We start from the raw sequence: 16,940 nt of genomic DNA, 5'->3' as shown, positions 1-16,940 counted from the left end.
TCAAAGTTGAGAAGTGGCAGCCAAGTCAAAGACATGCAGTGTGAATGAAGAGGGAAAATACCCTTTTCCCGACTCCTTCGACACCCACATGCATTCACACAGTCCAGCCTGCTCCGGTGTAGCTGCTCTGTACTGTAGCGCGAGAAGAAAGCAAACGCACCGTTCTCCTGCAGAACTCCCCGAGCGAATCCAAGATGCCGTATGAATGCGAAACAGGGCATTACAAAACAAGAGCGCTCATCCTCTGCAGACTTTCCCTGAATAATTTACTGATCAGGGTTTTAATAAAATACAAGTCAGTTTTTCTGTGTTCTGCTGCTGACACATCTGACACAGTTCAATCTGCAGGCACTTTATGGGAACTTTTTTCTTCTCCTATTACCAGATAAACACAGTAAGTGTATGCGGGGCCTTTCCCATGACAACACCTATGATACTTCCTTCTGGGGAAATGTTTCCCTTTTAATTTGGCAATAAAAGACAAAAAAAGCAAACATTTTGGCGACGGTATAACTTAAACACTCCACACATATTTCCTAACGTCCAAGACTAGAAATGCTTTTCACACAGTTAAGTGAGATCTACATTAAAGTGTAAACATCCGTAAATGAGTCTGATGAACATGAAGCGTTGACCTTTTCAGACTCCGCTTCGCTTTTCACTCCAGTCCCTCCCAAAAGAATGCAAATGAGGTCAGGAATGTTGTGTCTTTCACTTAATATGTGATTGTATACTTTGTTAAAGAAAGCAGGGGATAAGGAATGGGGATGGGTAGGATCAGGAGGGCCATGTGGATGAAAGGTGCGGTGCTGACACCGAGGCCATCTGGAAAGCTAGTGGGAGCTGAGGATCTGACAGAGAGAGCAGACTGCCACCTCATACACACACCTGAGCTCAGGCAAGTGTCTGGCTGTGGGGAAAAAGAGACACATAGATGGATCGAGTACAAGGGGCATTACAATTATCAAGAGAGAGCTGTGATTTAATATGACTGCACATATCTGTCAGCTGTCTGTGTTTATATAACAGACCATGTGAGAGAAAACGGGTGACAAAGGAAGGAAGCATGTGAGACAGTGACAGATGGAGAGAAAATGGGAAAATGTAACTGTGACAGGTCACACTGAAGGGGGTAACTCATGACAGAGCGACTATTCCTTTGATTTTAATCATGTGACTCGGGAACTGAGCATTCAGATGCGAAAGAAGAAAAAAATGTGATAGATGATGAATATGATTAGAGAAAAATGACAAAAATAGCGTAGCAGGAAAAGGGAAAATCCCAATATCAGTGCTTCACCAGCTTCATTCTAGAGCAAGAGGCTTTGTCGGCAGGGTGTACAGGCTCTAAAGGAAATGGTAAACTACTGTAAAATTAATTTCACTGGTTTCCCACAGACAGGAGGAGGCATTTACAGCTAGAGAAAGAGAACAAATCCCTGTATTGGCGTTGAGTCCACAGGGTGGATAGGCAGACAGGCACCCTGGACCAGTCAAATCCTCTGCAAACGAGTCCCCACTGGAAACTGGAGAAAAACATCAGAGGAGCGCCGACTGTGCCTGTAACGTCAGTACTGATCCTGATAAGACATCTTAACACTCCACGAGCAATTGCATTTTTTCGGCCTTTATTTGACAATCTGGGTAAAGATAAGCAGAAAATGTGGGGAAGGTGAAGGGCGTGGTACAACTGCGGAGAATGATGAGGATGATTTTTCCCTTCTGTCAAGATTTATCATAAGTGATGCAGAGATTAAAGAGATGTGAATGAAGATTTACAGTATTAATAAAGTAACTTCATTAAACTTGTTGATCCATTTCACCCAATAACACCTGGTGCAACGTGGGTAATGCGGTTCCCGTCTGAGGACTTTTCAGAATCTCAATGGATTATTCCACAAATAAATATCGCGGGGCATTGTATTTTGATTGTGTTAAAAGCGCTTTATTTATTTTTTTTGGGGAACTGGGTTTGCGTTAAGTATTTATGAGTAGTTAGTGTCTTACATACAAAAGACCACGCTCAACCTGGTCTTTTTGGAGAGCTAAACTACTAAACTAACACAGGGGAGCTAAGTTAACATCTGCTCAGAGCAGGGACAGAAAAACAAGTTAAAGCTCAACAAAAAAAGTGACAAAGTGGTTATAGCCAACACTGTATTGGATATCTAGATGACATCAGTTTTGCATCCAACAGTTATTTCCTTTTAGACTACATTTCTTTCAACTGAAGAAGGGAACGCAGATTTTTATCAAAATATTGTGTTTTAAAGTGACTAAATAACCATCTGTTGCAAAAGGAAAATGGTGTAAAAAGTCTACAATTAAGTGATCAGGAACTGCTGTGAAATTCTTGGAGCTTTAAGTTGTGTCAAAGTGGCAAATATTCACTCTTTTGTCTCTCTTTTAACTCACCCATCAGGAATCCTACAAGATTCTCCAAATCAGGAGTTCTCCGTTAACGACTGCAGGGAAGACGCACTGCACACAAGCCCATTCAAATAAATAAATAAATCCCTATTCTGAGAAATCAAAGGTTTCTTTTGGCATTTTTGGGTTACTGTAAAAAAATTTTTCTCTCAATCCGAGTCAAGTTACGTTGACCTTCGCAGCCTGCTCCACATAAACCCTGCAAAGCTGCACGCAGCAAGTCTACACAGATTTGTACACTCCGATTTGGATGATTGTTTATACATCTGGCAAGTTCAGCTTTGATTTCATTACAGGTCTGAAACAGCCCGGGTCTACTGCTTCTTGTAGTGCAGACTATACATAGTAGGTCAATGCACACACTTACACTATCGTGTCTGAAAACAGGCTTGTATGCAAGCAAACTCATACACACACCGTGGCCCCTTGGCTATATAACCACTCTGCCTGCTTTCAGTATAATAAATGTTTGTTTGCTGAATCAGTCCTAGCTAGCAGCACTAACCTGATGCAGGCAAACATAGCCTGCACTGGACACACCCTGTGTCAAAGACAGTCAGCGAGCGGCGTGCCGCACTGCCAGAGATACCGCGCAACAAATCTATACTTCCTGCAGAAAGTGAGGAAGAAGGGGCGGGTGTCAGAATTTGATAAAAAAAAAGCAAGGTCTGGAGCCTGGTCAGCACACCATTTAGTTATTTTGACAATTGTGATTCATTGTGCACCGGGACGAGGCAGTAACCTGAGAGGAGCAGCGGGAGAAAAACGAGGGGTAAAAGGAAAAACTGGCAGGAAGCTTAAAACTAACAGAAGTGGTCTTTACCATGGGAGATGGGAGGAGATAAGGCACATCAGACAGAGTCTGCTTTATTAGAATGCAAAGAGAAACCAGGAGGAGAAATGCACTCCCTCCAGGGGGAGAGAATGAGAAGGGAAGGCCAGCATAGAGACACATAGCTGCATATAAAGAAAGTCATAGAATGATAGCTGTTGACTTATTGCAGAGAGGTGGGACGTCTAATGACAAAATCCTGAGGGTGGATTATTGTTGGTATCTGAAAACACAACACTGGAGAGTGGCATGAGGAATGAAACTGCCATCAGTGAGGGGAGTTTGAGATTCAACAGAGAGAAAGTAAGGCCTTTGTTTTAATTAACAGTCCAATTATCAAGCAGCTAATATATAATGGGTTAATAACTCAGGAGGCACGATCAATCATCTGATTGTCACTTTGTAAAGCTGGAGAAAGTTCCAAATTAAGCAGAATGCAGTGTAAAAGACTCTGTGTGTGTGTGTGTGTGTGTGTGTGTGTGTGTGTGTGTGTGTGTGTGTGTACTGTTGTATTGGTGATAAGCGTAGAGGAGCAGCCATTTCTTACAAGTTTTACATTGATTGTTGTGTGGGGAAGGAAAATGGACCAATCAGCTCCAATATAAACCATATTTCCTCAAATAAAAACTGGTATTCAGTTAAAAGTCGGCCCTCTGATCATTAGCAAGCAGAGCTGACGTGAACAGATAAAGGTAGGCATCCAATATAGGTAGAAGATGGGGTAGAAAAAGATCTGTCGGTATAATGTGAGCACCTAAGAGTAATAACCATTATCATCTGGTCAATTCAGAGAAATAATCATGCTGTTTTTAACATTTTGTTTATCGGATTAAACATTTGTAAGAATGACATACCAACATAAAACGGTTTCTATTAATTTAAAATCAGAATTGATACTATTTTGATATGGTACAGGGAAAGTGAAGTGTGTAGTCTAAGCTTGTCAACCTGCTAGTTTGTTAGCCTGTTCAACAATTCCACTTTGAACTTCCTCTAGGCAAATTCCTGAGGAGGAAAAACCTTCGACAACCGCGTTTTGCCTACCTATCATGATTATAAGATTTATTCAGGCCTGCAGATTAAGTAAATAAAGGCCTCTGCCTCTGTTGGAGGAAGGACAGTACATATCGAGTGTTTGCTGTCAGTGACCTGATGATCCTGAAGTTTGAAGTCTGTCATGCTCACAAAGTGACTGTGCTGCTCGTAGAGTTTAAAACTGTAAAGGAAAAGACCAAATTCTTTACAGCGACTACAAAAAACAAGGCGACTGAGCAGAGGTTATTCGGTCACACAGTCTTTAAAGCTAAAAGCATGTTGAATCCCATACATTTCAAGATAAGTTAATTCATTCTGAAGTATTCAAAACATGTGTATGTATGTGTGTGGGCATGAGCCCAATGAGGCAGAAACAGTGCCAGTAGCCTTTGAGGAAGGAGCATGTGTCCGGCATCCACCACTGTTGTGCTGGGTCACAGATGTCACCTGCTCCAGCAGCCTGCCTCACACCATTCGCTCTCCCCCACCACTCACCCGCTTGTAAACAGCTCTGCACCGAAGGCGAAAACAAGAGACCTGAAGATTTGACAGTTTTATAGATTCTATCATATCTGGCAAATAAAAAAAAAATAAAAAAGATTCAAACGTGGGTCACAGAGTGATCACAAGAGTTCACAACTGTCTCTCAGATTAAACAAGAGAAAGGCTATCTGGAGCTATGGGCTATGCTATGTTGCCATGACCCTGCCAAGGACTGACAGTGCAACCTACACTGAATTAAGCACAGCTGGCTGGTGGTCTTATACAGGAATTATAAGAGCAGAAAAAAGCCTGGCAGAGGATAACACACTCCGATAATGTCAGCCACAGGAAGAAGTGTGAAACCGCTATCCTATAATATAAATGGGACAAAGAAGTGAGCGTGTGTGTTTGTATCTGAGAGCATAATGGCTCCGCTAATCGTTCAAAAGAGCTCCCTTGCAATGGTGTGGTCATCTTTCGGAGAGGGCCTGAAATTCCTTTTGCACGCCTCACCACTTGTTTGCTGAAGAAGCTGAGAACGCTTTACCACAGGAATCCTCCATGGAGATTGTTGATGTGCGCAGTGCGCTCCCTCTCTGTGTCTCTCCCTCACACACGCTGAATGTGCCCACCCACACATCACTGACATTTCTTTTTGGAGAGTATTTAAATTACCACGCATATTAGCGAAGCGCTGCGAAGACTGCTTTTTATTATTCCTCTTAATCTCGTGTGCTTTCGGGGTCAGCGGCTGCCCCCGCTCCTCCCTTTGCCTTTACTTTCTCCTTCACTCCCCCTCTCCTCTGTGCTCTGCAGCCCCCTCCCTTTGCCGGCAGGGAGAGACAAGTGGTTACACCCTGTGTCTCAGGGGATCCCCTTCTGCTGTGCTCTGCAGCAATAGATCAGGACAGGACAGCCACGCACACTCCTGTCACACGCCTGCCTCCTCTCCCCTCATGTGCCACCAACCACCCACTTGCTACCACTTGTGACTCGCTTCTCATAACACGCGCCAGGACAGTTCTGCATGCCAGTCCAATGTTACGTTGAAGCTAAATTGTCATGATTTTTACTACTAACCTGGAGTATATGCTTATGTTTTTCTGTTAGATTTGGGTGTCAATTAGTTCGAGCATCAGTTTTCTTTAAACAGCACCTGAGATGCCCCGTTGCACATTTTAAGAGCACCACATCCAACCTGAAACTCTGACTAGCACGTCTACTCCATTCGAATGTAAGGGTTCTTATACATCAAGCCGACATGAAGAGCCGGAGGTAACTAGAGGTTCCACGCTGGGTCTCCTGGCATCGTCAGCATCTTGGCAAACACAAGCACTTCAACACAACCGAGATGACTTCTGACTGCTGGCCAGTGTAGTTTGAAGAAAACAAACGGTGTTCTCTTTTTCTGATACACTCATTCTCTACGATCACTTATATAGCAGCAGTGTGTACTAAGTAAGTGCATCTTTTTGCCTTTTTATGCTATAAATATGTTATTTGTGTTAGCTTTAGTTATTTAAGTGGAGTCAAGGGTAAAAGCCTATGTAGTTAAGAGTAGTTTTGGAACGCCAAACTTTAGGTAGCGTCCAGAATACTTACAGCGCTTATATTCCCCTAAGAAACAACCAAGGACACAATGAGAGGTCAGACAAGTTCGCAGGCAGTGGCATAATCGCACAGTGGGGGCCAGTGCCTCTAATCCCAGTTGAGACAAGCTCGGCAGGCTAGCGACACAAAGGAGCTCTGTCCAGTGTTAGTGGAATTAAAGCAAAGCCTCCTCTCTGTTGTTATGCTAATCCACAAGACAATGATTATCTGCAGGGCAATGTTGCCCTGGTGATAAACATAGCTCAAGAGTGCCTCAATTAGGACGCCAATTGCCGGAGGAGAGCAAAGACCGAGTGGAGCGGATGATGCTGCTATGACTGCGAAAGACACATAGGCGTTTTGTTATTTCTATCATTCGAGTGGATGGGTCGGCTTTTAAACAGCGGGGGGAGCTTACAGATGAAGACGGACCCTTTCCATGATGTAAAGACTTCTCCACTAATTTTGACTGGAAGTTCAATAGTACATATGTAATTAGCTCTCAAGCATAGACTACAGCTATAGGTACCAGGATGGTTCTCAATAACGTGATCTGTTTATGTGAAATAATGATGAGTAAGTGTGCTATAAGGGTTGGGCCCTGCCTCATTGATCCTTGAATGTGAAAGCACAGCAATTCAGGCAGCTGCACTGTTTTGGTTTTCGGTTTAAACATCAAAAGTTTTAAGACAACCATAACAGTGGATTCAATCCATCATTTGCTGCTCAAATCAAAGTGAGGAGGAAAAGCTCTCGCTGGGTGCTTAAAGCTCCGCTGAGTTGACGCGCCAACTTCAATTCTTTGCACTTGTCGCACGATCAAAGAAAAGTAAAAAAAGAAAAGAAAGAAACAAGCAAGGAGAGTCTGTTTTCTGTTTTCTTGAGCAGCTTGTCACACAGCTATTTCACAGACACATACTTGAAAACCCAGTAGCGTGGCTGGCATCACACGAGTGTCTCTTCGATGCTCGTCAGTACTCGCCCTGAGCAGCTGACACAGACAGAAAACATCCCACTGGTTCGGACTAACTCCCCGCTGTCGTTCCAGTCCTCTGTCACACTTTCCTGCTGCTTGTGTGAACGAGATTTTATCCTGCTTTGGAATGCGGTCAGTCACTTGCTCTTGCTTTTCTTCCTATTTTCCCCTCATCTGTCCTACGTCAACAGAATAATAGGGCTTGGACTTCTCTTAGGGACTCAACAAGCTGGCAGAGGCAATAAAAAAAGTGCTGATGTGGTAAAGGAGAGGTGGCCTCTGTACCTGACTGGAAGCTAAGTCAGGTATTGGTGGTGGAACACGATGTGTTGCAGGGTTTACAAACTGAAGAGCAAAATGTTCTCCCAGTGGATGTGTGGGTTCTCTCCTCCCACCACCCAAAAACAAGCATGTTGGGTTGATTGGTGACTCTAAATTGTCCCACGGAGCGAGTGTGAGTGTGCACGGTTGTTTGTCCTGTTTGTCTCGGTGTGGCCCTGTGATGGACTGGCGACCTGTCCAGGGTGTACCCCGCCTCTCGCCCAATGACAGCTGGGATAGGCTCCAGCCCCCCCACGAGCCTGAATTGGATTAAGCAGGTATAGAAAATGGCTGGATGTTGGTTTGCTTTTTTCTATGCAGGGCATTTGGGCAGGTTCCACCACACTGCTCATACTGGCAAAACAAATGACACACAACATCTGACTGATGACACCAGAGAGCACATAATATTCTACTTCATCAGTAAGTAGCTCTATGCAGAAAGAGATTATATGCAGTATGTGAAGGATTTAAGTTGTGTCAGTGTAATAAACTCATTTTCACACTTACACAGGGCACTCAGCAGCATAGCACAGGAAGCAGTTTGTTTCTTAGTCATTCATTTTGAAGTTCCAGTTCTGCAAAGTGTGAGACTGCAAGAAAATGGCAGAAACACGAGGATCGACGTGTGAAAAAGATAACTTCTACCAAATGTCCCGCTCAATTCACCCTCAACATTATGCATTCTGTTTAAACAAGAACGCGCCGACTTTTTCACTTCTGCAAATATCTTCTTTTTTTTTTGGAGTGATGTGGAAAACTGCTGGCAGCCAGTGTTGTCTGCTTAGTCTTCAGAGCAACACTTTCACAAAAATATGTGAATTACTCAAACAAGGCGGCACCAAAACCTACAGCCAACTCCCTTCTGCAGTACACAGGGATATGGAATTTGTACTGACAACGCACCAACAGAGAAATAAAACCACAACAAAAAATGCTATTTCTGTGATCACAGCCTGCAACATTAGCATTATGAGGTCATTTTTATGACTTAATCAATAACTTTGGGAATGAGACTTCTCTGGCCAGCAGAACTTCTTAATACCCAGAAATACAATTAAGAAACAAAGGATCTGACATCACAGAGAAGTTTAATAAGAGAGATTTCAACTTCATTCTGGAGGCAAAGCTATCTATTAAGTTAATATCACCTGAAATTCATTCTGCAAATGCATCACAATCACAATAAATGTAAAAATATGCTGATGTGATCTTTTTGTCTCCATTTTTCACATCAAGTAGCTCTGCTATTCTGTTATTGGGTGAGAAAATTGCATGAAAGTATAACTTGCTCTCTGCTCACTGAGAGGAGCACGGTGTAATTTGTTATTCGACACCTCTGTGGTCCTCGAGTTGCAGAATGAACATACAGATTAATAACCATCTGAAGTTTCTGCACTCAACTGGGGATAATCAAAAACAGCAGAATTGTTTCTCAAAGCTGGCTAAATTAGCTGCATTGAGTCGTGTGAACAATGACCCAAAGAGTGTGTGGGACCACCCCGGAGCTCTCACAGGATAATTACCTCTGCCTATCTGACAGGTAGTTGTGAAACTTGAGCAAACAGTTTGTGAATTCAGAAAAAAAAAGCAGAAATGTTGTATTCTTTTCTTCCTGAAAAAAAATAGCCCATTGGTTAACAGTTTTCTACCAGGGAAATGTGTTTAGAATAATTCAGAGCATAATGTGCACCTTTCACTATTTCATCTCCAAGGAAACAAGGGTTTCTCACTTATTGAACATCAAAGAGAAGAAAATGTTTCCATGATGACATGCTTAAAAATAAACTTGATTCTGGGCTATTTAGATCTGTAACACAAAACCTGAAACCTTAGGATTAAGGATTTATATCAGGCATGCATACAAATGTTGGTCATTGCAGATTTACACACTTTTAACAGTCATCTGTTCAACATTCTTCTCTTCCATTGTATTACCACGATTTATTTGCTATTATCCTCTGATAAATCCACCTCAGACCAACTGTACTGTTGTGAGAAAAGAACTAAAAAAATAATCCATTCTTAGATACTCCCACGCTGTTGAAAATCATTAATATATGATGAACAATGCATTGCAGTAGTGATTTTTGTAATTACTGTTTGTTGTACCCACTTTCCTTCAGCTTTCTCCATCTAATTGGACTTCAGTTAGTGATTTCCTATATTTCCCAGAGTGCTTTTCAACAACCCCCAGAGAAAAAGGATCTATCAAGCTGAATGGGTGAGGCTGTTTTATTCAGCTGTTGTTGATAAAACACAGTAAGGACATCAGATCTTCATGGACTTAAGTAAGAGCACAGACTGTCTTATAGATTGGCTGCATTCTGGTTTTACAGAAAATTAAATAGCCTGGTTCACAATGGATGTTTTTTCTTTTTAACCAGTCATGTGTTCAAATAAAAGCCCTTTTTGATTCTGAGGAGCTGAACTTTATAATTGGGGGTAGGGAAAAAGAGCAAAGATTTGACAAGACAACCTTCTCGGTTGGTCAGTTTGTTGGACAGTGGAATACTTTGTATCAGGAAATGTTTCTCTGTATTTTCTTACAGAAAGTGCTTGCATCAGCAGTGCCTGGATACAGATTTTGCTGTTTATTCGCAGTGGGACTGCTGTCTGATTGCAACCCTGCTGTCTTCCAGAGCGCCACGCTGTGCCAGGTGACAGGACTCCTACGACGGAAATCCAATCAGGCCAATCCTCTACGATCCCTCACAATCCTCTCAGCTGCCGCCCAACAAACACCATCAGTAAGACACACTGCAAGTGCCACATGCGCTTACAATGAACTCTGTGATAGATATGGAGACAGACACATGCACATTAACCACATCACCTCTTGTGAACTTGGCATTGGGGGGGGGGGGGGGCAAGTGCTAAACAAAACACTGGATCACTTCCAGCTCCTGTGGCAACACAGTGCAGCTGACCCCACATTATGTTCTCTCAGTGGAGGTCATAGAGATGAATTAACCCCTTAAGGATCAATAGTGGAACACCAATAATCCACAAACACCCACGGCCCCACCAAAGCAAACAAACCCCTCCAGGAGTAGGACTGGAATGAGTGACACAAACAGCCCCCTGCCTGTGAGCAAGATAATGCACACCTTTCATCATCAGCCAGGTCCCCCTCTCCCGGAGCCTGCGGTTGAACCCTCTCTGGACCCGTGGCGAGGTCACACACAGGACACTCGTTACTGCGGGATCTGATACCTCTGGCTAAATGGAGGACATTCAGCATGTGTGGGTAGAGGTTGAGTGGCTGCTGGGAATTTTGGCCCCGTGTTGAAAACAGAATAATATCACCCGCCCCCCCCCCCCTCATGTAGAGGCAGACTTGTCATACGACCTTTTTACCCGAGTGTGGGAAATGCACCCATTCTGTCAGATGAGGTCATAGTCGTGTTCTTTCCAGTTCTCATTTGTGTGTCTTTGTGGGACAGTACATTCTGTGTTCCATTCCCAGCATGAATTTGGGAAACTGTCACTGTGATCCTAATGTCCAGCATTTGTTCTCTGGCCCTCTTTTTATGTTTCAAAGTGGGAAGAGAGGGGATGATGCGGCTGATCTGAGTGCTGCTTGTGCCTCAAGCTGCACAGCTGTCTCAATTACTATCACTCTCATATCTCCTAATTTTCCCTCCACACCCATCTGCTTCTTCTTGACTCCACACCTTTGTCCCATGCATCCATGAATGCCACTAGTGTAGGTTGTACTTTCAGGAGTATCTGATTCTGGAAAGAGCTCTTGGATACCAAAGTAGACTGAGACGCTGCTTTAAGTTAGACGCTGTAGGATGCCACTGCCTAAGACTCAGATAGCACAGTATCTTGTCAGGCAGCTGAGAATTTTTAGCAGCATCTCTCAATCCCTCCAGCCCTCCAAGCTTGCTCTGATCCTGGCCTGAGCTGTGGACTCTCAGGGGCTAAAAGGCTCTTTGATGGACGGTGGGTACTAAGCATTGGGGGATTTTGTGGCTATGTGGGAGGTTTTGGGTCTCCGTTTGCATCCCACAGTAAATCCCTGAATAACTTCTCATACCCCCATGAGTTCAGTTCTTCATGCAGACAAGGTGCTAAAAAACTTTAATTATCTTTGTTGCAGTTCTCTGCAGCCACAGAAAAACAAAAGTAGAATAAATAAATGTACTAAATATATATAGATTGAGATAGAAATGAATGCAAAGCCACACAGGAGACCGTGTAACAACAGGGAGTTAAGTGCCTCCTACTGAAAAGCAGAGAAAAAGGGAAAGAAGATAGAAAGAATCTATCTAAGCGCTGCCTGAGGATGGGTACATACCTATTTCGGGACAGCACAAATGAGCCAAGTAACGTAGTAAGAACCACTTCCCAACTCAGGCTGCAGTGGCAGAAGGCCTTTCAAAACTTTCACATGCAAATGATGCAAAGTCATTGTACGCTGGTGTCATGTGTGAAACAACAAAGGTGGCATGCAGTAGTGGCAGGTAGTAACGGAGGCAAAATGGACAATGTGTGTAAGAGCAAGCCGCCCTCGTGGAACACACTGCTTGACCCCAAGATGCAGTCGCATCATCCCCTCTAATGAGGATGCCTTTTTTGCAGAAAGACATACGATGCCACATGTCTGTTGTGTGAAGCTTCTATTGTGCCAGTCTCACAGATTTTCTATTCGGAACTCCTCTTGCCCCAGCTTGTCTTTACACATTGTACTGACTGAGACAGGTAGACAAGCACCAAGACATTTAGACAGGCAGACAACAGAACAGTGCTTCTGGGACATTTCTTTTTCTCCTGCTGGAGAATGCTATCTGCCTCGATCAAGCTAGCCTGCTCAAGCTGAGCTTCAGCAGCCTCTTGGGCCGGTCCACTATTCTCCATGGAAACCTGCCTCACATTCGCCCTGTGATTGGATCCCACAATCACTAGACAGACACTCTGTCTTACAATACAGATAATAACAGTCCTCTGGCAGGATGACAACAGGATAAGAGTGATGCAGAAAGGCTCTTTTCCTATAGATTTTGCCCTTTAGAAGGGCTGCATTCTGCACATTTCCACACAATGCTGCACGCATAAGATGCAGATGGTTCTCTCAACATTCCCTATCCCCAAAGGCCCAGAAGTTATATATCTCATGGTTCATAATAATTTCCACATCTCTTTAGTGGTGTTATCAAAAGCCTGTAGTGTGGAGGAGAAAGAAAACAAATGCCACATACTGGTCTTACATGAAAAATGAGACCCAAATGCCAACACTTATCATACAGAGACTGCTCATTGGACTATGCTCATGAAGCAGTTATTCTTCATATTTTTTGTGTTGAAAGATACAGTCTTTCATAGGAAGACATAAGGACACCTCCTGGTATCCATCAATATATATTTTCATACTTTCCCTTCCTCCAAAAAGAAACAACAATGGTAAAAGCTTCTTTTCAATGGCTTATGCTCTATTTAGAGTTCATTGTCTGGGATTGGAATACCCTGCACAGAGATTAACAATACCAACAAAACAATGCCTCCAGTTGAGTCTTCGTCTTTCGGTAACATTGTTAGCAAGGCTTGCTACAAGCATTTCTGTGTCTTGTATAGTCTTTTCACCTCAGTGTTCTTTGTGCTAGTAGCATGAGGTCCCAAAACTGGAAACATGTCTTCAAAATGTGTTGTTCGTTTCTTTCAGAGCTCTATACAGTTTTTTCCCCTCGTTCGTCTGACACTTTTAGACAAAAAAAAAAACAAAACTGGGATATATCTGGAACAACAAGGGGGAAAGGGGATGTATACACAGCACACCGAAGCCAATATCAAGCATTATACACACACTGTACACTGAGCCAAAACACTGTGATGCTTGAAATTAGAATGGCTTTTCATGCAAACAGAGGCGCTTGCTGTGCAGGTGACAGGCTGGTATTGCAGACAGAGATGAAATGAAAAACAAATCCAAATGCTATTTTAAATAAAACTCCGCTTGGCAGTGGTTTGCTGCAATAAACCAAACACAGAAGCAGTGTTTGCCACTATGCCATACATTTCAAATACAGGTTAAACTACCAAATGAGTCACCGGCCATTTTTGCTCACCGCTCCGCACCTAACGTCTTTGGCAGAGCGACGTTAATATGTTTAATGAACTCATTAGTCTAAAATGAAGACAGACAGTGGCGTGAGGCATGGAGGGTGGATGCACAAAGGGCAGAGAGAGAGGCAGGGAAATGATAGAAAATTGATCAGCTAAAGTGAGAGGGGCTACACATGAAGCAGGTAGAATGAACATTCTGCTGAATTACAGATACAGTATCATGTGTTTGAGGAAGTACCAATGTGACATTTTTCTAATGCAATCAGCCAGACGAGCTGAAACACAATGAGCAGGGGTGGCGTTCTGCAAAAAACCTCAAACCTGCCATGTAAATTTCAAGGGTCACTTGAAATTTATCATTGGCTTTAACTGCTTCATTTAAAATTCCACAGCCTTGAATGAACTACTCCAGTGTAAATATTTGCACTGGGCTGATATGACTGAGTCCACTCATGGCTATGTTCAGTCCAAAAATGATAAAGGTCTGATGAAAGCAAACTGTTACCAACGATGAGTCACTTTGCTTCATGCCAAATAATTGGCCCCTGACAGTTTTAAGCAGTTCAAGTTTAAACAGACATCTATCTGGAGCGGCAGAATCGCTGCAACTGGAATTCAGGACCCAGCTCCCCGGCCATGGCACAGACGGCTGTCAGAGCAATATACAGCTGTTTACTTATTCATGAATGGATTAGGGCTACTAACTCAATCAATCTGCTCTACCAGTTACCAAGGCAGACTTTATAAGATAACATTAATGATGAATTAGTTGTCCATGGGTGTTGAGTTTCTGCATTGTGCAGAAACAGCAACAACTCAATGGGAGCACAACAAATATTGGCTGCAAATGGATCAGAACTCTGGGATAACTGAGGCACTTCGATAATAATCTATTGTCAGGCGATATGCTGTCAAGGACAAAAAAAAAAGGACATCGCTGTGTGTTTCACAGAGCAGAAAATGTCTTGTTGTAATAACAGCTGCAAGCATTAAGCAGTACACTTATTTCATGAAAAAAACAAGGCAATGCACTTAATTTCCACCGAATCTGACATCCAAAAAAAAAAAAATCAAATGGTCTCACAGTTCCTTGATATGCTTTGATTTTAGCCTCCACTCAATACTGCACCCAGCCGAGTAGAAAGTTTGCAATGAGCTGCATATTCATCACCAGCCAATTTGGTGGCACTTCTGCATGATGGAGAAGGCAGACATCTTCTAATGGGTGCCCCTGCTGGGAGCTGAACCTTAGACACAGACTCAGTCAGTTGAGTCACATACAGTGCCTGGACAAAAGTCCCAAACTCTACAATGTTGTGGCACCACCTTTAGCTTCGGTTATATTGTGCAATAGTACCACATTGCGTCAATAAGCTTACACGAAACCACAACATTAACTCGTGTGCAGAGCTGCGTTAAGTTTTCACCAACATCTTGTGTCAAACTGCTGCGGAAAGTTATCTCCTGCACGTCTCAAAGATTCTCACAGTGGTTAAAGTCTGGACTCTGTGGGGACCAATCTGTGTGTCAGAAAATGATGTCTGGTGCTCCTTGAGCTACTCTTTTACAATGTGAGCCGGATGAATCCTGGCATTGTCACATTGGAGTATGCCTGTGACATCAGGGAAGAAGAAGAGAAAAAAACTGATGGAAAAACCTGGTCATTCAGTATATTCAGGTAGACAGCTGACCTCGTTTGCAGGCACATAATGTTGCTGAACCCGGATCTGTCTAGATTTGATGCTTTTCTTTTCTTTCTCACCGTTTTTTTGCCAGGTAGTGTATAATGTCAACACCTGAATGTCATCATCAGCTTTGTAAAGGAAAGTGAGGAGAGGATGGCGAAGCGGAACAACCCACAGGCTCCCTCTCACTGCCCCGATGCAAGACGAAGTCGCTTCATTTAGTCATCACATATGAGAGGCCTCATTACACACTAACGACACCTTCATATACTAAAACACCAAAGTCACCCTTGGTTGTGGTGATTACTGCTGAGCTATTCCTGATAATAACAGCAGTGCAACGAGGCTGACACAGCTGTGCCCGCGACGCTCGTAACAGCGGAGACAATACGGGAAAATACACATACTTAACAAACACTCCGAGAGTCATGTGCCTTTGTTTTCACTTCGAGTGTGCGTGAGGCTGCGGGTCAAATGCGTTCCACTCACACTTCATGGTATGAACTCATTGTATGAACAAAACAGAAACCAACCGCGCGTGGACCTGCAGCTAGCATATAGGCTACGCGCTTCTAGCGCTGTTGATGCCTTCAAGAAGGCTGTCAAATTCAACCACTCAAGTAAACACGCTTTCACTCACCCAAGTTCAAGTAAGTGTAGCCTCAACTGAGGTTTACGGGTGAATACATAGGTCTTTACGAGGACACAGCATTTGTTTGGACCATGCTTCTCTAAATGAGCAACAAAGGAGGACGAGAAGCTGTGCAAAGTAACGCACCAAGGGAGCAAAAAGCAAAAGCACCATCCCTCCGAAGAGAGGCAAACACGTCCGAGCGACAGCGCTGACATAACGGGACCAGACATTTCTACCCGCGGTGACCGCTATTTGGTCACCGTGATCTCATCAGCGACGCAGTCAACAGGCCGGAATGTGTCGGGGAGATCTATTGCCTCTTTTGCTTCTATATTCATGTCAAGCAAGCACGGTTTTTCTCACCTACCTTGACGTGACTCGCCGGCTTCCTGAGGCATCCGACCGGGGCTGCAGAGGCTGGGTCTGACGCAGCGGCCGCCGAGATTTGTTTTTTTTTTTCCTGAAAACTGAGGAGAAAGGCTGCAGCGGAAACAGGAACTGAAGGAGCTTGGATTTCTGAATACGGCAGTCTAGGCTGCTCTGTGGGGATCTACTGAATGGCCGGTGTCAACACAAACTAGAGAGGAGAGAGAACCAAATATCCGGTTGCAAATTTTCAAAATAATCCGCTGAATAAACTCGAATAAGTGCCACTGCAGTTTACTGTGAAAAGTGTTGAAATTCCCGGTTATGGTCATTGATAAATCACCTAAATAGACAAATGACTGTGTTCTGAGTCCGAATTAAACAAGTCGTTTTCTTTCCTGAGTTGCTTCCAAAAGGCTAGAAAAAGACCAGCTGTACAAACTTGACATGTTACGCACACATGAAGCCTGAATTTTCTTATATCTTAAAAGTGAGATTTCCAGCTAATAATAAATATTG

The 16,940-nt window shown here is 43.4% G+C and overlaps 1 protein-coding gene across 2 annotated transcripts in view; it reads right to left on the bottom strand.

Annotated features, from left to right (window-relative positions):
* Positions 1–16,613, bottom strand: part of fut8b (fucosyltransferase 8b (alpha (1,6) fucosyltransferase)) — an 82,398-nt gene extending 65,785 nt beyond the window's left edge. The window contains exon 1 of one of the 2 annotated variants that reach the window (XM_072362300.1): positions 16,419–16,613. The gene's annotated coding sequence lies outside the window, so the exon portion shown is untranslated. The remainder of the gene's footprint in view (positions 1–16,418) is intronic. The other variant, XM_072362299.1, reaches the window with a different exon arrangement.
* Between the last annotated feature and the right edge of the window lie 327 nt (positions 16,614–16,940).

Source organism: Leuresthes tenuis, unplaced genomic scaffold (assembly GCF_036924035.1).
Source record: "Leuresthes tenuis unplaced genomic scaffold, fLeuTen1.0.hap1 SCAF_13, whole genome shotgun sequence".
In the NCBI taxonomy this organism is placed as follows: domain Eukaryota; kingdom Metazoa; phylum Chordata; class Actinopteri; order Atheriniformes; family Atherinopsidae; genus Leuresthes; species Leuresthes tenuis.
This window is presented reverse-complemented; position numbering and strand designations above follow the sequence as displayed.